The sequence below is a fragment of the Coregonus clupeaformis genome, unplaced genomic scaffold (genome assembly GCF_020615455.1).
Source record: "Coregonus clupeaformis isolate EN_2021a unplaced genomic scaffold, ASM2061545v1 scaf0651, whole genome shotgun sequence".
Lineage (NCBI taxonomy): Eukaryota > Metazoa > Chordata > Actinopteri > Salmoniformes > Salmonidae > Coregonus > Coregonus clupeaformis.
Genome location: NW_025534106.1, coordinates 92,041 through 118,696, shown reverse-complemented (window position 1 = coordinate 118,696; position 26,656 = coordinate 92,041). Strand labels below are relative to the sequence as shown.

The 26,656-nt window shown below is 40.6% G+C and overlaps 3 long non-coding RNA genes across 3 annotated transcripts; 2 read left to right on the top strand and 1 right to left on the bottom strand.

The window, feature by feature from the left end:
- Window positions 1-1,280: 1,280 nt before the first annotated feature.
- LOC123485339 lies at window positions 1,281-24,906 on the bottom strand. The gene is made up of 3 exons (XR_006658965.1): window positions 23,475-24,906; window positions 13,483-13,605; window positions 1,281-1,951 (listed from the first exon to the last, which is right to left on the bottom strand). It is a non-coding gene; the product is annotated as an uncharacterized LOC123485339 (long non-coding RNA).
- Window positions 5,044-6,454, top strand: LOC123485337. Its single transcript, XR_006658962.1, has 4 exons — window positions 5,044-5,084; window positions 5,215-5,392; window positions 6,260-6,278; window positions 6,431-6,454. It is a non-coding gene; the product is annotated as an uncharacterized LOC123485337 (long non-coding RNA).
- LOC121560166 lies at window positions 16,702-18,112 on the top strand. Its single transcript, XR_005998901.2, has 4 exons — window positions 16,702-16,742; window positions 16,873-17,050; window positions 17,918-17,936; window positions 18,089-18,112. It is a non-coding gene; the product is annotated as an uncharacterized LOC121560166 (long non-coding RNA).
- Window positions 24,907-26,656: the final 1,750 nt, after the last annotated feature.

Here is a 26,656-nt window from a genome sequence, read left to right as displayed (position 1 = left end):
CTCGTGTTTCTTGGCCCAAGCAAGTCTCTTCTTCTTATTGGTGTCCTTTAGTAGTGGTTTCTTTGCAGCAATTCGACCATGACGGCCTGATTCAAACAGTCTCCTCTGAACAGTTGATGTTGAGATGTGTCTGTTACTTGAACTCTGTGAAGCATTTATTTGGGCTGCTATTTCTGAGGCTGGTAACTCTAATGAACTTATCCTCTGCAGCAGAGGTAACTCTGGGTCTTCCATTCCTGTGGCGGTCCTCATGAGAGCCAGTTTCATCATAGCGCTTGATGGTTTTTGTGACTGCACTTGAAGAAACTTTAAAAGTTCTTGAAATGTTCCGAATTGACTGACCTTCATGTCGTAAAGTAATGTTGGACTGTTGTTTTTCATTGCTTATTTGAGCTGTTCTTGCCGTAATAGGGTTGTCTTCTGTATACCCCCCCTACCTTGTCACAACACAACTGATTGGCTCAAACGCATTAAGAAGGAAATAAATTGCACAAATAAACTTTTAAGAAGGTACACCTGTTAATTGAAATGCATTCCAGGTGACTACTTCATGAAGCTGGATGAGAGAATGCCAAGAGTGTGCAAAGCTGTCATCAAGGCAAAGGGAGGCTATTTGAAGAATCTCAAATATAAAAATATACTTTGATTTCTTAAAAACTTTTTGGGTTACTACATGATTCCATATGTGTTATTTCATAGTTTTGATATCTTCACTATTATTCTATAATGAAGTTAATATTAAAAATAAATAATTAACCCAGGAAAGAGTAGGTGTTCTAAATCTTTTGACCGGTAGTGTATATTTATTGAACAAAAATATAAATGCAACAATTTCAACGATTTACAGTTCATATAAGCCAACCCTCTTCCTGGAGATCTACTGTCCTGTAGGTTTTCAGTCCAACTCTAATTTAGCATATCTGATTCAGTGTGTTAAGGTCTTGTTGAGCAGCTAATAAGTGGAATCAGGTGTGTTAAATTAGAGCTGGCCTGATAACCCACAGGACGGTACATCTCCAGGAAGAGGGGGGTTGGGCAGCCTTGATATAAGCAAATCAGTCAGTGTAAATAAATTCATTAGGCACTAATCTATGGACTTAACATGACTGGGCAGGGGCACAGCCATTGGTGGGCCTTTTAATATGACTGGGCAGGGGCACAGCCATTGGTGGGCCTTTTAATATGACTGGGCAGGGGCACAGCCATTGGTGGGCCTTTTAATATGACTGGGCAGGGGCACAGCCATTGGTGGGCCTTTTAATATGACTGGGCAGGGGCACAGCCATTGGTGGGCCTTTTAATATGACTGGGCAGGGGCACAAATTAGTGCACAACATTTGAGAAATAAGCTTTCGTGCGCTTGTAAAAATTCAGGGATCTTTTTTTTCAGCTCATGAAAGATTGGACCAACACTTGCGTTTTATATTTTTAGGAACAAAATATTTCACATTCTTTTTGACTTTACCCAAAATATAATGACATTAGTGATCGTCAAAATGTCAAAAATGTGTGAATGTCTAAATCAGAAAAATTGCCATTTAAAACAGCACGTGTCGGACCCTTTCGACAACAGGGAGATGTTACTGATGTGTCTGTCTCCAATGTAAAAAAAACACAATTACTTTTTAACTTATTTTAGGTTTAAGGAAATGTGTAGGTCGCATTCTGTATCATACCGCTATTAAGGTTATAAATGTACAACCAGCTGGTATCATACCGCTATTAAGGTTATAAATGTAAAACCACCTGGTATCATACCGCTATTAAGGTTATAAATGTAAAACCACCTGGTATCATACCGCTATTAAGGTTATAAATGTAAAACCACCTGGTATCATACCGCTATTAAGGTTATAAATGTAAAACCACCTGGTATCATACAACTATTAAGGTTATAAATGTAAAACCACCTGGTATCATACAACTATTAAGGTTATAAATGTAAAACCACCTGGTATCATACCAGGTACAACCGAAAAAGAAAAGCCGCACACTCTAGGAGCTCAGATGCAATAATTGAATATCCTAATAACCAACTGCGAGCAGTGTGGAAAGAGTTTTAGCTGTTTAGGAAGCCTGAAAGGTCATGAACGAATACACACAGGGGAAAAGCCTTACCACTGCTCCCATTGTGGAAAGAGTTTTAGCCATTTAGAAAGCCTGGAAAGACATGAGAGGAAACACAGGGGAGAAGTCTTACCACTGCTCCCGTTGTGGAAAGAGTTTTAATCGGTTAGACAACCTGAAAAGACGAGCAAATACACATAGAAGCGAAGCCACACCACTGCTCCCAGTGTGGAAAGACTTTTAACCAGTTAAGAAAGCTGAAAGAACACAAGAGAATTCACACAGGGGAGAAGCCTTACAAATGTTCAGACTGTGGGAAGAGATATTACTCATCACAGTCACATAAAAAGTATGTGAGAATCCACACAGGAGAGAAGAAGCCTTACTTCTCCTATTGTGTAAATTGATATTTCACATCACATTGACTTAATTACTTCTCCTAGTGTGTAACATTGACTTAATTACTTCTCCTAGTGTGTAAATTGATATTTAACATCGACTTAAAGTTAATCAGAGAACATACACAGTGCTCCCATTGTCTTATATTGTTGACATGAGAATGTGTTTACTTGTTTATACCATATTAAATGTAATTGTACAAAGTATACTCAAAAATATATTTGTATGTGTTTATTAGAAAACATGAATTGAATATGGAGTGTGTCAGTTTGAATATAGAGTAGATCAGATGTGTTTAAATTGTCATTTTTTAAACTCTGACTGTGTGTGTTTATCTGGGTGTGTCATTCCTCCAGCTCTACAGGTAATCAAGTGATATTTGGATGTGATGCATTTGGCTCCATTGTTTACATTTGCATTGTTGGCCCACTGATGATTTAATGAAATGGAAATGTTCACGGACTCTGTAATGGAATTGTTTTATTGTATGTGTCCACATAACTGAGTCCACATAACTGAGTATGTAACTAACCTTGTGAAACTGTCCTATTATAATCTTCTGTTCTTGTGAGTATCATCCTGTGTTAAAAACCAGCTTGCACCTGCGTCCTTGTATAAATAAAGTCCGGCCCAGGAACAGGAAACTATAAAGATATGTGCTCATCACCCAATGCTTTGGAATTCATACTGTCTACACTGCACTGTGTAACGCTGTTATTCTCTCTGAGATCAGAAATAAAGAATCTTGGTTTGACAGGGGGGTTCGGGAGACACTGTGGCCCCATCCGATGATACCCCCAGACAGGGCCAACCAGGCAGGATATAACCCCATCCACTTTGCCAAAGCACAGCCCCCACACCACCAGAGGGATATCAACAGACCACCAACCTACTACCCTGAGACAAGGCTGAGTATAGCCCACGAAGATCTCCTCCACTGCACGAGCCCGAGGGAGCGACAAACCGGACAGGAAGATAACGTCAGTGACTCAACCCACTCAAGTGATGCACCCCTCCTAGGGACGGCATGGAAAGCACCAGTAAGCCAGGGAAACAGCCCCGTAATAGGGTCAGAGGCAGAGAATCCCAATGGAGAGACAGGAACCTAAATCTAAATATTCATATTAAGCTTCTACGTCTGTGTACAGGAAAGTATTATTTGTAAGACGTAAGAGAAAATATATCAGCTTATTGTTAAATTATTACGACATTCTTTGCCAATACGAACGATGTAGTAAATATTGTTTCCAAACTGCGTTACCCACTCCAGTCAGCAGATGGCGATGTGAGTCTTTCAGGTGATGATTCTTGCGTGACGTATAATGGACTGGACGGGACACTTCTTCAGCAACAACCACACGGCTACTCTTTTAACCACCTCAGTAGCTTGCTAGCCAACATAAAACCGAAAGATTGAGGATTTAGACCATGTTTATTTACATTAGCTAACCTCAGTGTTTTAAACACATTTCTTTTGACGTAACATTATCTACTGGGTAACTTTAACCTAATTTGCAAACTTGTTAAAGATTGATACTGAGCCTAGCACTAGGCTAGTCGCTAATTAGCTAGCTAACTAGCTTACATCCCTGACCATGAGCTCACTAAACTACTCCTCCCCTGCTAAAGAAGAGGAGGTCTGGTGTATGGAGAAAGAAGCTCTGGGGCTGAACATTGCCGTGAAACAAGAAGAGGAGGATGTTACAGTGAAAGGAGAGGAAGAAGCTTTCAGAATGATAAAGGAGGAAGAGGAGGATATTACACTGAAAGAAGAAGAGGATGTTACAGTGAAAGGAGAGAAAGGTCCGTTTGTAGTGAAAGAGGAAGAGGGGATAGAGGCTGTCACAGTGGAAGAGGAGGAGGTAGAAGCTTTCAGAATGAAAAAGGAGGAAGAGGACGCTGGTGTATTGAAAGAAGAAGAGGAGGATGTTATAGTGAAAAAGAGGAAGAACCTTTTAGAGAGGAAGAGGATGGTATCTCAATAAAGGTGAAGAAGGAAGACGTTTTTGGAGTGAAAGAACAGGAGGAGGAGACAGAAGATCTGATTAACACCAGTGAGTACTGTCTTAAAAACAGGGGCACAAACTATGCAGTTCTTGAACTAATGTGTGGTTTTTAAGGGGCATTCTACTGAAGTTATATACTTCAATATGTTGTTCAGTACTGTATAAATTGTTAAAGGTTCAATCTGCAATTGGTACATATATTTTTTGGACTTTTAAATTAGCTTTAATTAATTCTCCATGTGGTCTACATTAAAGTGCACCTCATCTAATATAACAGGCTTTTAAAATTCAAAATTGGTGCTTAATTTCTACTTAAAATATCAAATGGACGCAAAAGGCACCCAATTTGTGGAACTACCTTTTCACATTTGCATCATAAACAATATTTTATGAAATCGTGATGAAAGTGGCCATTTTAGGCCCTGTTTAGATATATTAATGCCTATTGTAAGACCCTACGATTGCAATAGAAGATAATACGTTTACCATCTGTTTGATGTTCTCGTTCACACAGGAGAGAGACATGACTATCATGGATCCTCTGGGGAGCCTCAACAACATCCTGATGCTGACGAGGCAGAGAAGAGTCTCTCCAGATCAGAACACCAGATGGTACAGCTTGGTCTGGTCTAGCATACAGCTTGCTCTATCGGGGTCTGGGTTTCTGTAAAGCACTTTATGACAACAGTGACATCAGCATCCATAATGATATGTGTCTGTGTCCCCTCTATATGGTTACCAGGACAACACTAGCCCTTCCTCCCTCCCAGAGTCCCCGTGTCGTACCTCTCCCAGTAGCACCTTACTGCTGGGTCTGAAAAGGTTGTCTGTGCGGCTGGTGGACTGCAGGAAAACAACGGGGCTGAGTGGAACTGTGAGAGGAGGAGAAGAGAAGAAAGGAGCAGATTTGACTCATCAAAGTAAGTGCTGTAGTTTAGTTTGAACAAATAAAATAGATCTGCCCACTGGTATCTGTTACCAGGACAACCAGCAGAGTTCTGTTAGTTGACATGAAGATAGACTGGTGGATATGGATGTTATGAATATCATAACACTGAAAAAGGATTCTGCCAATGAAAAGAGAGAAACCAATAGACTATATAAAACCTTGATGAAAGTTAGATTTAGAGAGAACGTTTCAAGATGATCCAATATAAGGTGCATGTTTTACAAAAACATTTCCTAAAAACATTAGCTAATTTTCCCCCAACATCGGACACCCCCTAACTTCGGACACTCTAGTGGTTGGAGGACTAAATCACCTCGAGTTCGACGTTTAAATGGACTGGAAAATAACTGTACGTTTTGCGACTAACGACACCCTTCTAGCTAGCTGACCACCGATTTTCATTGCTATTTTTGTAAGTTAAGTTCGGTTTGCATATTGTAAAATTTGACGGCGCGACAGACCACACATCATTTAATATCCAACTTTTTACCTCTGAAATATAGCTAACGCATTTTCTAATGTTACTAGCTTAGTTGCTAAATGTTGATAGAACTGCTAAGACAGCAAAAAGGAAAGAAATTGTAAGCGTTAGATAATACATATCACGAAAACAGCTGAATGTTGTCAAGCTTTACCTTTTCAGAATTGGAGTCCTCTGACGGAGGCGTTTTGCACAATCTGCAAAAATGTATTTGGAATTTTGAACCATTAACTTTTTGACACCTATCACTGTTGGCTATGTTTCATCTTACAACAGCTACATAGAGGCAGTATTTAGTCAAATTTTACAATGTATGCATCAATATGAAACTAATTGGGACACTCATTTTCATTACAGATAACATCAAACAAAAAACGTGGGTACATTTTCAGTTAATGTGAAAACTTTCATCACCTTTCAATGCCTTAGCTCTGAAATGTAAATGTTTATACATATTCAGATTGAGTTATCTGTCTAAAATGTGTATAGTATGCCAAGTTATTTAGCTACATGTATTTACCACCACAGCATGGAGAAAGTCAAGAGGAAGCAGTGGAGTGAGGTGGATATGTTCCATGCCATGGAGGACTGCGGGGCAGGGATGGCTATCCGCCATGCTGCCAAGGTTAGGCATCTTTTGTTTTTAGGAGATTACCATGTGTATGTGAATTTTATCTGCTAGTAACAGTTTTATTTTCTTATCTACCAAGGTACATGGTGTACCTCGGCAGACCCTGGCGTACAGGCTGAGCGGCCGGGGGACCCATGGTTTTCGCCGTGGACAACCCACATTGCTTGCACCAGAGGATGAAAATTCTCTGGTGCAGTACTGTATCTACTGCGCCAGCCATGGGTTCCCCTTCACCAGACAGAGGCTGATGAAATACGCCGACAAAATACGCAGGTATTTGGTGTTCTATGTATGTAGATTGGTGGACTGACTGTTCTCAATGTGTGTGATGTAAATGTGGATGTGTATGGTGATGCCAAAACAAACATTTTCATCCTGGATGGACAATTATACATTCTATTCTATTGTAGGTTTCGGCACCCAGGGGAAACAATCCCACCACTGGGGAAGAAGTGGTGGGAATTGTTCAGGAAGAGGCACAAGAACCTGAGCATAAGGAGGCCGGACACCCTGGACAGGGGGAGAGCTGAGTGTGCATCACCACTGCCAGTGCCTCCCAGTGTGCAACACCTGTAGGAGCCGCCGGAGTCCCCAGCTGCAGAAGAAGGCCACGTGCCTACTCTCCCGGCCACACCATCGTTGGCCCCTCAACCCCACCATTACAAACACCAGCTCCTCCAAGCCATTGTCGGCGGTTTTGTCCACCACCACCACGATGCACCCCCGTCCCCGTCTGTCACCACCAACACGGCCTCCTCTGGACCAACTGCCTCCTACGTCTCCCCTGGTCACACCACCATAGCAGCCTCGTATGGGAAGTGGAGTGGTCTGCTATTGGCCGGTTATAAAATGGCCCATAACTGTAACACTAGCAGAGATCCTGGACCTGATATATCCTTACAGTATATTATGTTCAACAATATATAGAAAAATAATCTAAAATGTTATATTTTCAATATTCATTTTTATGTTTTTCAATATTAATAAATTAATGTAATTCATTTTTTTACTAAATTAAAATACTGCTCATATTACAGGTCAAGTGGTAAAGATTAATATGACCCATTGTTGATTTGTAGCCTGTAGCATCTAATGATGAAACATTATGGAGTCTTAAAGGAGGACTGTAGCATCTAATGATGAAACATTATGGAGTCTTAAAGGAGGACTGTAGCATCTAATGATGAAACATTATGGAGTCTTAAAGGAGGGCTGTAGCATCTAATGATAAAACATTATGGAGTCTTAAAGGAGGCCTGTAGCATCTGATGATGAAACATTATGGAGTCTTAAAGGAGGACTGTAGCATCTAATGATGAAACATTATGGAGTCTTAAAGGAGGACTGTAGCATCTAATGATGAAACATTATGGAGTCTTAAAGGAGGACTAGGATGAAAAGGGAAAGGAAAGGGCATATCTAGTCAGTCACAGCTGAATGCATTCACTCTAAATGTGTCTTCCTCATTTAACCCAACCCATCTGAATCAGAGAGGTGCTGGGGCTGCCTTAATCGAAGTTCCACGTCATCCGCGTCCGAGGAGCATTTGTTGTTGGGGGATAACTGCTTTGCTCAAGTGCAGAACGGCAGACCTTTCCACCTTGCGGGCGTGGGGAATCAAACCAGTGACCTTTCGGTTACTGGCCCAACACTCTTAACCGTTAGTCTACAAATGTTCCAACTTCAATTAATTATTTCTCAATGATGCTTTAAAGGAGAAGTTTACCCAAAATCCAGAAACTCTGAAGTGATTCCATACTATGAAACCAGTCCAGTGGAGTTTGCCCTCTCTCCCTGTAGTGCTGTACTGAAACAGCTTCAAACACGTATCACGTGACGTTGCTGAATGCAGGCCAAGCTCTGCTACTTTGCCAGTTAATTTGGTATTTTATTAAAGCTATGGCCTTTGGCTTTCACCTGGAATTGTTTATTTATGTCTGAGGAAAAAAAGTTTTTCAATCAATAAAACATATACAAAAATATGATGATATCATAGTGAATTCATGACATCTGAATGAACAAGCCTTTTCATACTTTATAATATAGTGCTTTCGGAAAGTATTCAGACCCCTCGACCTTTTCCGTATTCTTTTACGGTGCAGCCTGATTCTAAAATGGATTAAAAATAATTTTTCACTCATCAATCTACACACAATACTCCTTAATGACAGAAACAAAACAGGTTTTTATACATTTTTGCAAATATATATTTAAAAAAAGATACCTTATTTAAATAAGTATTCAGACGTTTTGATATGACACTCGAAATTGAGCTGAGATGCATCATGTTTCCATTGATCATCCTTGAGATGTTTCTACAACTTACCTGTGGTAAATTCAATGGATTGGACATGATTTGGAAAGGCACACACCTGTTTATAAAAGGTCCCACAGTTGACAAACGCATGTCAGAGCAAATACCAAGCCATGAGGTCAAAGGAATTGTCCTTAGAGCTCCGAGACAGGATTGTGTCACGGCACAGATCTGGGGAAGTGTACCAAAACATTTCTGCAGCATTGAAGGTCCCCAAGAACACAGTGGCCAACATCATTCTTAAAAGGAAGACCTTTGGAACCACCAAGACTCTTCCTAGAGCTGGGCGCCTGGCAACACTGAGAACACTCTAGGCTGTAATCGCTGCTAAAGGTGCTTCAACAAAGTACTGAGTAAAGGGTCTCAATATTTACGTAAATGTGACATTTCAGGTTTTCTTTTTGAAAAAAGGTGAAAAAATTCATACAAACCTGTTTTTTGCTTTGACATTTATGGGGTGTTGTGTATAGATTGATGAGGGGGAAATGAAACAATTTAAAATATCTACAGTGAGGGGAAAAAAGTATTTGATCCCCTGCTGATTTGGTACGTTTGCCCACTGACAAAGAAATGATCAGTCTATCATTTTAATGGTAGGTTTATTTGAACAGTGAGAGACAGAATAACAACAAAAAAATCCAGAAAAACACATGTCAAAAATGTTATAAATTGATTTGCATTTTAATGAGGGAAATAAGTATTTGACCCCTCTGCAAAACATGACTTAGTACATTGGCAAAACCCTTGTTGGCAATCACAGAGGTCAGATGTTTCTTGTAGTTGGCCACCAGGTTTGCACACATCTCAGGAGGGATTTTGTCCCACTCCTCTTTGCAGATCTTCTCCAAGTCATTAAGGTTTCGAGGCTGACGTTTGGCAACTCGAACCTTCAGCTCCCTCCACAGATTTACTATGGGATTAAGGTCTGGAGACTGGCTAGGCCACTCCAGGACCTTAATGTGCTTCTTCTTGAGCCACTCCTTTGTTGCCTTGGCCGTGTGTTTTGGGTCATTGTCATGCTGGAATACCCATCCACGACCCATTTTCAATGCCCTGGCTGAGGGAAGGAGGTTCTCACCCAAGATTTGACGGTACATGGCCCCATCCATCGTCCCTTTGATGCGGTGAAGTTGGCCTGTCCCCTTAGCAGAAAAACACCCCCAAAGCATAATGTTTCCACCTCCATGTTTGATGGTGGGGATGGTGTTCTTGGGGTCATAGGCAGCATTCCTCCTCCTCCAAACACAGCAAGTTGAGTTGATTCCAAAGAGCTCGATTTTGGTCTCATCTGACCACAACACTTTCACCCAGTTCTCCTCTGAATCATTCAGATGTTCATTGGCAAACTTCAGACGGGCCTGTATATGTGCTTTCTTGAGCGGGGGGGACCTCGCGGGCGCTGCAGGATTTCAGTCCTTCACGGCGTAGTATGTTACCAATTGTTTTCTTGGTGACTATGGTCCCAGCTGCCTTGAGATCATTGACAAGATCCTCCCGTGTAGTTCTGGGCTGATTCCTCACCGTTCTCATGATCATTGCAACTCCACGAGGTGAGATCTTGCATGGAGCCCCAGGCAGAGGGAGATTGACAGTTATTTTGTGTTTCTTCCATTTGCGAATAATCGCACCAACTGTTGTCTCCTTCTCACCAAGCTGCTTGGCGATGGTCTTGTAGCCTTGTGTAGGTCTACAATCTTGTCCCTGACATCCTTGGAGAGCTCTTTGGTCTTGGCCATGGTGGAGAGTTTGGAATCTGATTGATTGATTGCTTCTGTGGACAGGTGTCTTTTATACAGGTAACAAACTGAGATTAGGAGCACTCCCTTTAAGAGTGTGCTCCTAATCTCAGATCATTACCTGTATAAAAGACACCTGGGAGACATAAATCTTTCTGATTGAGAGGGGGTCAAATACTTATTTAGCTAATTAAAATGCAAATCAATTTATAACATTTCTGACATGCGTTTTTCTGGATGTTTTTGTTATTCTGTCTCTCACTGTTCAAATAAACCTACCATTAAAATTATAGACTGATCATTTCTTTGTCAGTGGGCAAACGTACAAAATCAGCAGGGGATCAAATACTTTTTTCCCCTCACTGTATTTTAGAATAAGGCTGTAACAAAAATGTGTAAAAAGTCAAGGGGTCTGAATACTTTCCGAGAGCATTGTATGTACAGTACTACTCAAACGTTAGGACACAGCACATGCTTTTCCAACAGTCTTGAAGGAGTTCCCACATATGCTGAGCACTTGTTGGCTGCTTTTCCTTCACTCTGCGGTCCATCTCATCCCAAACCATCTCAATTGGGTTGAGGTCGGGGGATTGTGCAGGCCAGGTCATCTGATGCAGCGCTCCATCACTCTCCTTCTTGGTAACATAGCCCTTACACAGCCTGGAGATGTGTTGGGTCATTGTCTTGTTGAAAAACAAATGATAGTCCCACTGAGCCCAAACCAGATGTGATGGCGTATCGCTGCAGAATTCTGTGGTAGCCATGCTGGTTAAGTGTGCCTTGAATTCTAAATATATCACAGACAGTTTCACCAGCAAAGCACCCCCACACCATCACACCACCTCCGTGCTTTACGGTGGGAAATACACATGCGGAGATCATCCGTTCACCCACACCGTGTCTCACGAAGACATGGCGGTTTGAACCAAAAATCTCCAATTTGGACTCCAGACCAAAGGATACATTTCCACCGGTCTAATGTCCATTGCTCGTGTTTCTTGGCCCAAGCAAGTCTCTTCTTCTTATTGGTGTCCTTTAGTAGTGGTTTCTTTGCAGCAATTCGACCATGACGGCCTGATTCAAACAGTCTCCTCTGAACAGTTGATGTTGAGATGTGTCTGTTACTTGAACTCTGTGAAGCATTTATTTGGGCTGCTATTTCTGAGGCTGGTAACTCTAATGAACTTATCCTCTGCAGCAGAGGTAACTCTGGGTCTTCCATTCCTGTGGCGGTCCTCATGAGAGCCAGTTTCATCATAGCGCTTGATGGTTTTTGTGACTGCACTTGAAGAAACTTTAAAAGTTCTTGAAATGTTCCGAATTGACTGACCTTCATGTCGTAAAGTAATGTTGGACTGTTGTTTTTCATTGCTTATTTGAGCTGTTCTTGCCGTAATAGGGTTGTCTTCTGTATACCCCCCCTACCTTGTCACAACACAACTGATTGGCTCAAACGCATTAAGAAGGAAATAAATTGCACAAATAAACTTTTAAGAAGGTACACCTGTTAATTGAAATGCATTCCAGGTGACTACTTCATGAAGCTGGATGAGAGAATGCCAAGAGTGTGCAAAGCTGTCATCAAGGCAAAGGGAGGCTATTTGAAGAATCTCAAATATAAAAATATACTTTGATTTCTTAAAAACTTTTTGGGTTACTACATGATTCCATATGTGTTATTTCATAGTTTTGATATCTTCACTATTATTCTATAATGAAGTTAATATTAAAAATAAATAATTAACCCAGGAAAGAGTAGGTGTTCTAAATCTTTTGACCGGTAGTGTATATTTATTGAACAAAAATATAAATGCAACAATTTCAACGATTTACAGTTCATATAAGCCAACCCTCTTCCTGGAGATCTACTGTCCTGTAGGTTTTCAGTCCAACTCTAATTTAGCATATCTGATTCAGTGTGTTAAGGTCTTGTTGAGCAGCTAATAAGTGGAATCAGGTGTGTTAAATTAGAGCTGGCCTGATAACCCACAGGACGGTACATCTCCAGGAAGAGGGGGGTTGGGCAGCCTTGATATAAGCAAATCAGTCAGTGTAAATAAATTCATTAGGCACTAATCTATGGACTTAACATGACTGGGCAGGGGCACAGCCATTGGTGGGCCTTTTAATATGACTGGGCAGGGGCACAGCCATTGGTGGGCCTTTTAATATGACTGGGCAGGGGCACAGCCATTGGTGGGCCTTTTAATATGACTGGGCAGGGGCACAGCCATTGGTGGGCCTTTTAATATGACTGGGCAGGGGCACAAATTAGTGCACAACATTTGAGAAATAAGCTTTCGTGCGCTTGTAAAAATTCAGGGATCTTTTTTTTCAGCTCATGAAAGATTGGACCAACACTTGCGTTTTATATTTTTAGGAACAAAATATTTCACATTCTTTTTGACTTTACCCAAAATATAATGACATTAGTGATCGTCAAAATGTCAAAAATGTGTGAATGTCTAAATCAGAAAAATTGCCATTTAAAACAGCACGTGTCGGACCCTTTCGACAACAGGGAGATGTTACTGATGTGTCTGTCTCCAATGTAAAAAAAACACAATTACTTTTTAACTTATTTTAGGTTTAAGGAAATGTGTAGGTCGCATTCTGTATCATACCGCTATTAAGGTTATAAATGTACAACCAGCTGGTATCATACCGCTATTAAGGTTATAAATGTAAAACCACCTGGTATCATACCGCTATTAAGGTTATAAATGTAAAACCACCTGGTATCATACCGCTATTAAGGTTATAAATGTAAAACCACCTGGTATCATACCGCTATTAAGGTTATAAATGTAAAACCACCTGGTATCATACCGCTATTAAGGTTATAAATGTAAAACCACCTGGTATCATACCGCTATTAAGGTTATAAATGTAAAACCACCTGGTATCATACAACTATTAAGGTTATAAATGTAAAACCACCTGGTATCATACAACTATTAAGGTTATAAATGTAAAACCACCTGGTATCATACAACTATTAAGGTTATAAATGTAAAACCACCTGGTATCATACCAGGTACAACCGAAAAGAAAAGCCGCACACTCTAGGAGCTCAGATGCAATAATTGAATATCCTAATAACCAACTGCGAGCAGTGTGGAAAGAGTTTTAGCTGTTTAGGAAGCCTGAAAGGTCATGAACGAATACACACAGGGGAAAAGCCTTACCACTGCTCCCATTGTGGAAAGAGTTTTAGCCATTTAGAAAGCCTGGAAAGACATGAGAGGAAACACAGGGGAGAAGTCTTACCACTGCTCCCGTTGTGGAAAGAGTTTTAATCGGTTAGACAACCTGAAAAGACGAGCAAATACACATAGAAGCGAAGCCACACCACTGCTCCCAGTGTGGAAAGACTTTTAACCAGTTAAGAAAGCTGAAAGAACACAAGAGAATTCACACAGGGGAGAAGCCTTACAAATGTTCAGACTGTGGGAAGAGATATTACTCATCACAGTCACATAAAAAGTATGTGAGAATCCACACAGGAGAGAAGAAGCCTTACTTCTCCTATTGTGTAAATTGATATTTCACATCACATTGACTTAATTACTTCTCCTAGTGTGTAACATTGACTTAATTACTTCTCCTAGTGTGTAAATTGATATTTAACATCGACTTAAAGTTAATCAGAGAACATACACAGTGCTCCCATTGTCTTATATTGTTGACATGAGAATGTGTTTACTTGTTTATACCATATTAAATGTAATTGTACAAAGTATACTCAAAAATATATTTGTATGTGTTTATTAGAAAACATGAATTGAATATGGAGTGTGTCAGTTTGAATATAGAGTAGATCAGATGTGTTTAAATTGTCATTTTTTAAACTCTGACTGTGTGTGTTTATCTGGGTGTGTCATTCCTCCAGCTCTACAGGTAATCAAGTGATATTTGGATGTGATGCATTTGGCTCCATTGTTTACATTTGCATTGTTGGCCCACTGATGATTTAATGAAATGGAAATGTTCACGGACTCTGTAATGGAATTGTTTTATTGTATGTGTCCACATAACTGAGTCCACATAACTGAGTATGTAACTAACCTTGTGAAACTGTCCTATTATAATCTTCTGTTCTTGTGAGTATCATCCTGTGTTAAAAACCAGCTTGCACCTGCGTCCTTGTATAAATAAAGTCCGGCCCAGGAACAGGAAACTATAAAGATATGTGCTCATCACCCAATGCTTTGGAATTCATACTGTCTACACTGCACTGTGTAACGCTGTTATTCTCTCTGAGATCAGAAATAAAGAATCTTGGTTTGACAGGGGGGTTCGGGAGACACTGTGGCCCCATCCGATGATACCCCAGACAGGGCCAACCAGGCAGGATATAACCCCATCCACTTTGCCAAAGCACAGCCCCCACACCACCAGAGGGATATCAACAGACCACCAACCTACTACCCTGAAACAAGGCTGAGTATAGCCCACGAAGATCTCCTCCACTGCACGAGCCCGAGGGAGCAACAAACCGGACAGGAAGATAACGTCAGTGACTCAACCCACTCAAGTGATGCACCCCTCCTAGGGACGGCATGGAAAGCACCAGTAAACCAGGGAAACAGCCCCGTAATAGGGTCAGAGGCAGAGAATCCCAATGGAGAGACAGGAACCTAAATCTAAATATTCATATTAAGCTTTACGTCTGTGTACAGGAAAGTGTTATTTGTAAGACGTAAGAAAAAATATATCAGCTTATTGTTAAATTATTACGACATTCTTTGCCAATACGAACGATGTAGTAAATATTGTTTCCAAACTGCGTTACCCACTCCAGTCAGCAGATGGCGATGTGAGTCTTTCAGGTGATGATTCTTGCGTGACGTATAATGGACTGGACGGGACTCTTCTTCAGCAACAACCACACGGCTACTCTTTCAACCACCTCAGTAGCTTGCTAGCCAACATAAAACCGAAAGATTGAGGATTTAGACCATGTTTATTTACATTAGCTAACCTCAGTGTTTTAAACACATTTCTTTTGACGTAACATTATCTACTGGGTAACTTTAACCTAATTTGCAAACTTGTTAAAGATTGATACTGAGCCTAGCACTAGGCTAGTCGCTAATGCTAACTAGCTAGCTAACTAGCTTACATCCCTGACCATGAGCTCACTAAACTACTCCTCCCGTGCTAAAGAAGAAGAGGTCTGGTGTATGGAGAAAGAAGCTCTGGGGCTGAACATTGCCGTGAAACAAGAAGAGGAGGATGTTACAGTGAAAGGAGAGGAAGAAGCTTTCAGAATGATAAAGGAGGAAGAGGAGGATATTACACTGAAAGAAGAAGAGGATGTTACAGTGAAAGGAGAGAAAGGTCCGTTCGTAGTGAAAGAGGAAGAGGGGGTAGAGGCTGTCACAGTGGAAGAGGAGGAGGTAGAAGCTTTCAGAATGAAAAAGGAGGAAGAGGACGCTGATGTATTGAAAGAAGAAGAGGAGGATGTTATAGTGAAAAAAGAGGAAGAACCTTTTAGAGAGGAAGAGGATGGTATCTCAATAAAGGTGAAGAAGGAAGACGTTTTTGGAGTGAAAGAACAGGAGGAGGAGACAGAAGATCTGATTAACACCAGTGAGTACTCTCTTAAAAACAGGGGCACAAACTATGCAGTTCTTGAACTAATGTGTGGTTTTTAAGGGGCATTCTACTGAAGTTATATACTTCAATATGTTGTTCAGTACTGTATAAATTGTTAAAGGTTCAATCTGCAATTAGTACATATATTTTTTGGACTTTTAAATTAGCTTTAATTAATTCTCCATGTGGTCTACATTAAAGTGCACCTCATCTAATATAACAGGCTTTTAAAATTCAAAATTGGTGCTTAATTTCTACTTAAAATATCAAATGGACGCAAAAGGCACCCAATTTGTGGAACTACCTTTTCACATTTGCATCATAAACAATATTTTATGAAATCGTGATGAAAGTGGCCATTTTAGGCCCTGTTTAGATATATTAATGCCTATTGTAAGACCCTATGATTGCAATAGAAGATAATACGTTTACCATCTGTTTGATGTTCTCGTTCACACAGGAGAGAGACATGACTATCATGGATCCTCTGGGGAGCCTCAACAACATCCTGATGCTGACGAGGCAGAGAAGAGTCTCTCCAGATCAGAACACCAGATGGTACAGCTTGGTCTGGTCTAGCATACAGCTTGCTCTATCGGGGTCTGGGTTTCTGTAAAGCACTTTATGACAACAGTGACATCAGCATCCATAATGATATGTGTCTGTGTCCCCTCTATATGGTTACCAGGACAACACTAGCCCTTCCTCCCTCCCAGAGTCCCCGTGTCGTACCTCTCCCAGTAGCACCTTACTGCTGGGTCTGAAAAGGTTGTCTGTGCGGCTGGTGGACTGCAGGAAAACAACGGGGCTGAGTGGAACTGTGAGAGGAGGAGAAGAGAAGAAAGGAGCAGATTTGACTCATCAAAGTAAGTGCTGTAGTTTAGTTTGAACAAATAAAATAGATCTGCCCACTGGTATCTGTTACCAGGACAACCAGCAGAGTTCTGTTAGTTGACATGAAGATAGACTGGTGGATATGGATGTTATGAATATCATAACACTGAAAAAGGATTCTGCCAATGAAAAGAGAGAAACCAATAGACTATATAAAACCTTGATGAAAGTTAGATTTAGAGAGAACGTTTCAAGATGATCCAATATAAGGTGCATGTTTTACAAAAACATTTCCTAAAAACATTAGCTAATTTTCCCCCAACATCGGACACCCCCTAACTTCGGACACTCTAGTGGTTGGAGGACTAAATCACCTCGAGTTCGACGTTTAAATGGACTGGAAAATAACTGTACGTTTTGCGACTAACGACACCCTTCTAGCTAGCTGACCACCGATTTTCATTGCTATTTTTGTAAGTTAAGTTCGGTTTGCATATTGTAAAATTTGACGGCGCGACAGACCACACATCATTTAATATCCAACTTTTTACCTCTGAAATATAGCTAACGCATTTTCTAATGTTACTAGCTTAGTTGCTAAATGTTGATAGAACTGCTAAGACAGCAAAAAGGAAAGAAATTGTAAGCGTTAGATAATACATATCACGAAAACAGCTGAATGTTGTCAAGCTTTACCTTTTCAGAATTGGAGTCCTCTGACGGAGGCGTTTTGCACAATCTGCAAAAATGTATTTGGAATTTTGAACCATTAACTTTTTGACACCTATCACTGTTGGCTATGTTTCATCTTACAACAGCTACATAGAGGCAGTATTTAGTCAAATTTTACAATGTATGCATCAATATGAAACTAATTGGGACACTCATTTTCATTACAGATAACATCAAACAAAAAACGTGGGTACATTTTCAGTTAATGTGAAAACTTTCATCACCTTTCAATGCCTTAGCTCTGAAATGTAAATGTTTATACATATTCAGATTGAGTTATCTGTCTAAAATGTGTATAGTATGCCAAGTTATTTAGCTACATGTATTTACCACCACAGCATGGAGAAAGTCAAGAGGAAGCAGTGGAGTGAGGTGGATATGTTCCATGCCATGGAGGACTGCGGGGCAGGGATGGCTATCCGCCATGCTGCCAAGGTTAGGCATCTTTTGTTTTTAGGAGATTACCATGTGTATGTGAATTTTATCTGCTAGTAACAGTTTTATTTTCTTATCTACCAAGGTACATGGTGTACCTCGGCAGACCCTGGCGTACAGGCTGAGCGGCCGGGGGACCCATGGTTTTCGCCGTGGACAACCCAGATTGCTTGCACCAGAGGATGAAAATTCTCTGGTGCAGTACTGTATCTACTGCGCCAGCCATGGGTTCCCCTTCACCAGACAGAGGCTGATGAAATACGCCGACAAAATACGCAGGTATTTGGTGTTCTATGTATGTAGATTGGTGGACTGACTGTTCTCAATGTGTGTGATGTAAATGTGGATGTGTATGGTGATGCCAAAACAAACATTTTCATCCTGGATGGACAATTATACATTCTATTCTATTGTAGGTTTCGGCACCCAGGGGAAACAATCCCACCACTGGGGAAGAAGTGGTGGGAATTGTTCAGGAAGAGGCACAAGAACCTGAGCATAAGGAGGCCGGACACCCTGGACAGGGGGAGAGCTGAGTGTGCATCACCACTGCCAGTGCCTCCCAGTGTGCAACACCTGTAGGAGCCGCCGGAGTCCCCAGCTGCAGAAGAAGGCCACGTGCCTACTCTCCCGGCCACACCATCGTTGGCCCCTCAACCCCACCATTACAAACACCAGCTCCTCCAAGCCATTGTCGGCGGTTTTGTCCACCACCACCACGATGCACCCCCGTCCCCGTCTGTCACCACCAACACGGCCTCCTCTGGACCAACTGCCTCCTACGTCTCCCCTGGTCACACCACCATAGCAGCCTCGTATGGGAAGTGGAGTGGTCTGCTATTGGCCGGTTATAAAATGGCCCATAACTGTAACACTAGCAGAGATCCTGGACCTGATATATCCTTACAGTATATTATGTTCAACAATATATAGAAAAATAATCTAAAATGTTATATTTTCAATATTCATTTTTATGTTTTTCAATATTAATAAATTAATGTAATTCATTTTTTTACTAAATTAAAATACTGCTCATATTACAGGTCAAGTGGTAAAGATTAATATGACCCATTGTTGATTTGTAGCCTGTAGCATCTAATGATGAAACATTATGGAGTCTTAAAGGAGGACTGTAGCATCTAATGATGAAACATTATGGAGTCTTAAAGGAGGACTGTAGCATCTAATGATGAAACATTATGGAGTCTTAAAGGAGGGCTGTAGCATCTAATGATGAAACATTATGGAGTCTTAAAGGAGGCCTGTAGCATCTGATGATGAAACATTATGGAGTCTTAAAGGAGGACTGTAGCATCTAATGATGAAACATTATGGAGTCTTAAAGGAGGACTGTAGCATCTAATGATGAAACATTATGGAGTCTTAAAGGAGGACTAGGATGAAAAGGGAAAGGAAAGGGCATATCTAGTCAGTCACAGCTGAATGCATTCACTCTAAATGTGTCTTCCTCATTTAACCCAACCCATCTGAATCAGAGAGGTGCTGGGGCTGCCTTAATCGAAGTTCCACGTCATCCGCGTCCGAGGAGCATTTGTTGTTGGGGGATAACTGCTTTGCTCAAGTGCAGAACGGCAGACCTTTCCACCTTGCGGGCGTGGGGAATCAAACCAGTGACCTTTCGGTTACTGGCCCAACACTCTTAACCGTTAGTCTACAAATGTTCCAACTTCAATTAATTATTTCTCAATGATGCTTTAAAGGAGAAGTTTACCCAAAATCCAGAAACTCTGAAGTGATTCCATACTATGAAACCAGTCCAGTGGAGTTTGCCCTCTCTCCCTGTAGTGCTGTACTGAAACAGCTTCAAACACGTATCACGTGACGTTGCTGAATGCAGGCCAAGCTCTGCTACTTTGCCAGTTAATTTGGTATTTTATTAAAGCTATGGCCTTTGGCTTTCACCTGGAATTGTTTATTTATGTCTGAGGAAAAAAGTTTTTCAATCAATAAAACATATACAAAAATATGATGATATCATAGTGAATTCATGACATCTGAATGAACAAGCCTTTTCATACTTTATAATATAGTGCTTTCGGAAAGTATTCAGACCCCCTCGACCTTTTCCGTATTCTTTTACGGTGCAGCCTGATTCTAAAATGGATTAAAAATAATTTTTCACTCATCAATCTACACACAATACTCCTTAATGACAGAAACAAAACAGGTTTTTATACATTTTTGCAAATATATATTTTAAAAAAAGATACCTTATTTAAATAAGTATTCAGACGTTTTGATATGACACTCGAAATTGAGCTGAGATGCATCATGTTTCCATTGATCATCCTTGAGATGTTTCTACAACTTACCTGTGGTAAATTCAATGGATTGGACATGATTTGGAAAGGCACACACCTGTTTATAAAAGGTCCCACAGTTGACAAACGCATGTCAGAGCAAATACCAAGCCATGAGGTCAAAGGAATTGTCCTTAGAGCTCCGAGACAGGATTGTGTCACGGCACAGATCTGGGGAAGTGTACCAAAACATTTCTGCAGCATTGAAGGTCCCCAAGAACACAGTGGCCAACATCATTCTTAAAAGGAAGACCTTTGGAACCACCAAGACTCTTCCTAGAGCTGGGCGCCTGGCAACACTGAGAACACTCTAGGCTGTAATCGCTGCTAAAGGTGCTTCAACAAAGTACTGAGTAAAGGGTCTCAATATTTACGTAAATGTGACATTTCAGGTTTTCTTTTTGAAAAAAGGTGAAAAAATTCATACAAACCTTTTTTTTGCTTTGACATTTATGGGGTGTTGTGTATAGATTGATGAGGGGGAAATGAAACAATTTAAAATATCTACAGTGAGGGGAAAAAAGTATTTGATCCCCTGCTGATTTGGTACGTTTGCCCACTGACAAAGAAATGATCAGTCTATCATTTTAATGGAGACTGTTTTCCTTCACTCTGCGGTCCATCTCATCCCAAACCATCTCAATTGGGTTGAGGTCGGGGGATTGTGCAGGCCAGGTCATCTGATGCAGCGCTCCATCACTCTCCTTCTTGGTAACATAGCCCTTACACAGCCTGGAGATGTGTTGGGTCATTGTCTTGTTGAAAAACAAATGATAGTCCCACTGAGCCCAAACCAGATGTGATGGCGTATCGCTGCAGAATTCTGTGGTAGCCATGCTGGTTAAGTGTGCCTTGAATTCTAAATATATCACAGACAGTTTCACCAGCAAAGCACCCCCACACCATCACACCACCTCCGTGCTTTACGGTGGGAAATACACATGCGGAGATCATCCGTTCACCCACACCGTGTCTCACGAAGACATGGCGGTTTGAACCAAAAATCTCCAATTTGGACTCCAGACCAAAGGATACATTTCCACCGGTCTAATGTCCATTGCTCGTGTTTCTTGGCCCAAGCAAGTCTCTTCTTCTTATTGGTGTCCTTTAGTAGTGGTTTCTTTGCAGCAATTCGACCATGACGGCCTGATTCAAACAGTCTCTGAACAGTTGATGTTGAGATGTGTCTGTTACTTGAACTCTGTGAAGCATTTATTTGGGCTGCTATTTCTGAGGCTGGTAACTCTAATGAACTTATCCTCTGCAGCAGAGGTAACTCTGGGTCTTCCATTCCTGTGGCGGTCCTCATGAGAGCCAGTTTCATCATAGCGCTTGATGGTTTTTGTGACTGCACTTGAAGAAACTTTAAAAGTTCTTGAAATGTTCCGAATTGACTGACCTTCATGTCGTAAAGTAATGTTGGACTGTTGTTTTTCATTGCTTATTTGAGCTGTTCTTGCCGTAATAGGGTTGTCTTCTGTATACCCCCCCTACCTTGTCACAACACAACTGATTGGCTCAAACGCATTAAGAAGGAAATAAATTGCACAAATAAACTTTTAAGAAGGTACACCTGTTAATTGAAATGCATTCCAGGTGACTACTTCATGAAGCTGGATCAGAGAATGCCAAGAGTGTGCAAAGTTGTCATCAAGGCAAAGGGAGGCTATTTGAAGAATCTCAAATATAAAAAATATACTTTGATTTCTTAAAAACTTTTTGGGTTACTACATGATTCCATATGTGTTATTTCATAGTTTTGATATCTTCACTATTATTCTATAATGAAGTTAATATTAAAAATAAATAATTAACCCAGGAAAGAGTAGGTGTTCTAAATCTTTTGACCGGTAGTGTATATTTATTGAACAAAAATATAAATGCAACAATTTCAACGATTTACAGTTCATATAAGCCAACCCTCTTCCTGGAGATCTACTGTCCTGTAGGTTTTCAGTCCAACTCTAATTTAGCATATCTGATTCAGTGTGTTAAGGTCTTGTTGAGCAGCTAATAAGTGGAATCAGGTGTGTTAAATTAGAGCTGGCCTGATAACCCACAGGACGGTACATCTCCAGGAAGAGGGGGGTTGGGCAGCCTTGATATAAGCAAATCAGTCAGTGTAAATAAATTCATTAGGCACTAATCTATGGACTTAACATGACTGGGCAGGGGCACAGCCATTGGTGGGCCTTTTAATATGACTGGGCAGGGGCACAGCCATTGGTGGGCCTTTTTAATATGACTGGGCAGGGGCACAGCCATTGGTGGGCCTTTTAATATGACTGGGCAGGGGCACAGCCATTGGTGGGCCTTTTAATATGACTGGGCAGGGGCACAAATTAGTGCACAACATTTGAGAAATAAGCTTTCGTGCGCTTGTAAAAATTCAGGGATCTTTTTTCAGCTCATGAAAGATTGGACCAACACTTGCGTTTTATATTTTTAGGAACAAAATATTTCACATTCTTTTTGACTTTACCCAAAATATAATGACATTAGTGATCGTCAAAATGTCAAAAATGTGTGAATGTCTAAATCAGAAAAATTGCCATTTAAAACAGCACGTGTCGGACCCTTTCGACAACAGGGAGATGTTACTGATGTGTCTGTCTCCAATGTAAAAAAAACACAATTACTTTTTAACTTATTTTAGGTTTAAGGAAATGTGTAGGTCGCATTCTGTATCATACCGCTATTAAGGTTATAAATGTACAACCAGCTGGTATCATACCGCTATTAAGGTTATAAATGTAAAACCACCTGGTATCATACCGCTATTAAGGTTATAAATGTAAAACCACCTGGTATCATACCGCTATTAAGGTTATAAATGTAAAACCACCTGGTATCATACCGCTATTAAGGTTATAAATGTAAAACCACCTGGTATCATACCGCTATTAAGGTTATAAATGTAAAACCACCTGGTATCATACCGCTATTAAGGTTATAAATGTAAAACCACCTGGTATCATACAACTATTAAGGTTATAAATGTAAAACCACCTGGTATCATACAACTATTAAGGTTATAAATGTAAAACCACCTGGTATCATACAACTATTAAGGTTATAAATGTAAAACCACCTGGTATCATACCAGGTACAACCGAAAAAGAAAAGCCGCACACTCTAGGAGCTCAGATGCAATAATTGAATATCCTAATAACCAACTGCGAGCAGTGTGGAAAGAGTTTTAGCTGTTTAGGAAGCCTGAAAGGTCATGAACGAATACACACAGGGGAAAAGCCTTACCACTGCTCCCATTGTGGAAAGAGTTTTAGCCATTTAGAAAGCCTGGAAAGACATGAGAGGAAACACAGGGGAGAAGTCTTACCACTGCTCCCGTTGTGGAAAGAGTTTTAATCGGTTAGACAACCTGAAAAGACGAGCAAATACACATAGAAGCGAAGCCACACCACTGCTCCCAGTGTGGAAAGACTTTTAACCAGTTAAGAAAGCTGAAAGAACACAAGAGAATTCACACAGGGGAGAAGCCTTACAAATGTTCAGACTGTGGGAAGAGATATTACTCATCACAGTCACATAAAAAGTATGTGAGAATCCACACAGGAGAGAAGAAGCCTTACTTCTCCTATTGTGTAAATTGATATTTCACATCACATTGACTTAATTACTTCTCCTAGTGTGTAACATTGACTTAATTACTTCTCCTAGTGTGTAAATTGATATTTAACATCGACTTAAAGTTAATCAGAGAACATACACAGTGCTCCCATTGTCTTATATTGTTGACTTGAGAATGTGTTTACTTGTTTATACCATATTAAATGTAATTGTACAAAGTATACTCAAAAATATATTTGTATGTGTTTATTAGAAAACATGAATTGAATATGGAGTGTGTCAGTTTGAATATAGAGTAGATCAGATGTGTTTAAATTGTCATTTTTTAAACTCTGACTGTGTGTGTTTATCTGGGTGTGTCATTCCTCCAGCTCTACAGGTAATCAAGTGATATTTGGATGTGATGCATTTGGCTCCATTGTTTACATTTGCATTGTTGGCCCACTGATGATTTAATGAAATGGAAATGTTCACGGACTCTGTAATGGAATTGTTTTATTGTATGTGTCCACATAACTGAGTCCACATAACTGAGTATGTAACTAACCTTGTGAAACTGTCCTATTATAATCTTCTGTTCTTGTGAGTATCATCCTGTGTTAAAAACCAGCTTGCACCTGCGTCCTTGTATAAATAAAGTCCGGCCCAGGAACAGGAAACTATAAAGATATGTGCTCATCACCCAATGCTTTGGAATTCATACTGTCTACACTGCACTGTGTAACGCTGTTATTCTCTCTGAGATCAGAAATAAAGAATCTTGGTTTGACAGGGGGGTTCGGGAGACACTGTGGCCCCATCCGATGATACCCCCAGACAGGGCCAACCAGGCAGGATATAACCCCATCCACTTTGCCAAAGCACAGCCCCCACACCACCAGAGGGATATCAACAGACCACCAACCTACTACCCTGAAACAAGGCTGAGTATAGCCCACGAAGATCTCCTCCACTGCACGAGCCCGAGGGAGCAACAAACCGGACAGGAAGATAACGTCAGTGACTCAACCCACTCAAGTGATGCACCCCTCCTAGGGACGGCATGGAAAGCACCAGTAAACCAGGGAAACAGCCCCGTAATAGGGTCAGAGGCAGAGAATCCCAATGGAGAGATAGGAACCTAAATCTAAATATTCATATTAAGCTTTACGTCTGTGTACAGGAAAGTGTTATTTGTAAGACGTAAGAAAAAATATATCAGCTTATTGTTAAATTATTACGACATTCTTTGCCAATACGAACGATGTAGTAAATATTGTTTCCAAACTGCGTTACCCACTCCAGTCAGCAGATGGCGATGTGAGTCCTTCAGGTGATGATTCTTGCGTGACGTATAATGGACTGGACGGGACTCTTCTTCAGCAACAACCACACGGCTACTCTTTCAACCACCTCAGTAGCTTGCTAGCCAACATAAAACCGAAAGATTGAGGATTTAGACCATGTTTATGTACATTAGCTAACCTCAGTGTTTTAAACACATTTCTTTTGACGTAACATTATCTACTGGGTAACTTTAACCTAATTTGCAAACTTGTTAAAGATTGATACTGAGCCTAGCACTAGGCTAGTCGCTAATTAGCTAGCTAACTAGCTTACATCCCTGACCATGAGCTCACTAAACTACTCCTCCCGTGCTAAAGAAGAAGAGGTCTGGTGTATGGAGAAAGAAGCTCTGGGGCTGAACATTGCCGTGAAACAAGAAGAGGAGGATGTTGCAGTGAAAGGAGAGGAAGAAGCTTTCAGAATGATAAAGGAGGAAGAGGAGGATATTACACTGAAAGAAGAAGAGGATGTTACAGTGAAAGGAGAGAAAGGTCCGTTCGTAGTGAAAGAGGAAGAGGGGGTAGAGGCTGTCACAGTGGAAGAGGAGGAGGTAGAAGCTTTCAGAATGAAAAAGGAGGAAGAGGACGCTGATGTATTGAAAGAAGAAGAGGAGGACGTTATAGTGAAAAAAGAGGAAGAACCTTTTAGAGAGGAAGAGGATGGTATCTCAATAAAGGTGAAGAAGGAAGACGTTTTTGGAGTGAAAGAACAGGAGGAGGAGACAGAAGATCTGATTAACACCAGTGAGTACTGTCTTAAAAACAGGGGCACAAACTATGCAGTTCTTGAACTAATGTGTGGTTTTTAAGGGGCATTCTACTGAAGTTATATACTTCAATATGTTGTTCAGTACTGTATAAATTGTTAAAGGTTCAATCTGCAATTAGTACATATATTTTTGGGACTTTTAAATTAGCTTTAATGAATTCTCCATGTGGTCTACATTAAAGTGCACCTCATCTAATATAACAGGCTTTTCAAATTCAATATTGGTGCTTAATTTCTACTTAAAATATCAAAAGGACGCAAAAGGCACCCAATTTGTGGAACTACCTTTTCACATTTGCATCATAAACAATATTTTATAAAATGATGATGAAAGTGACCATTTTAGGTCCTGTTTAGATATATTAATGCCTCTTGTAAGACCCTGTGATTGTAATAGACGGTCATAAGTTTACCATCAGTTTGATGTTCTCGTTCACACAGGAGGGAGACATTACTATCATGGAT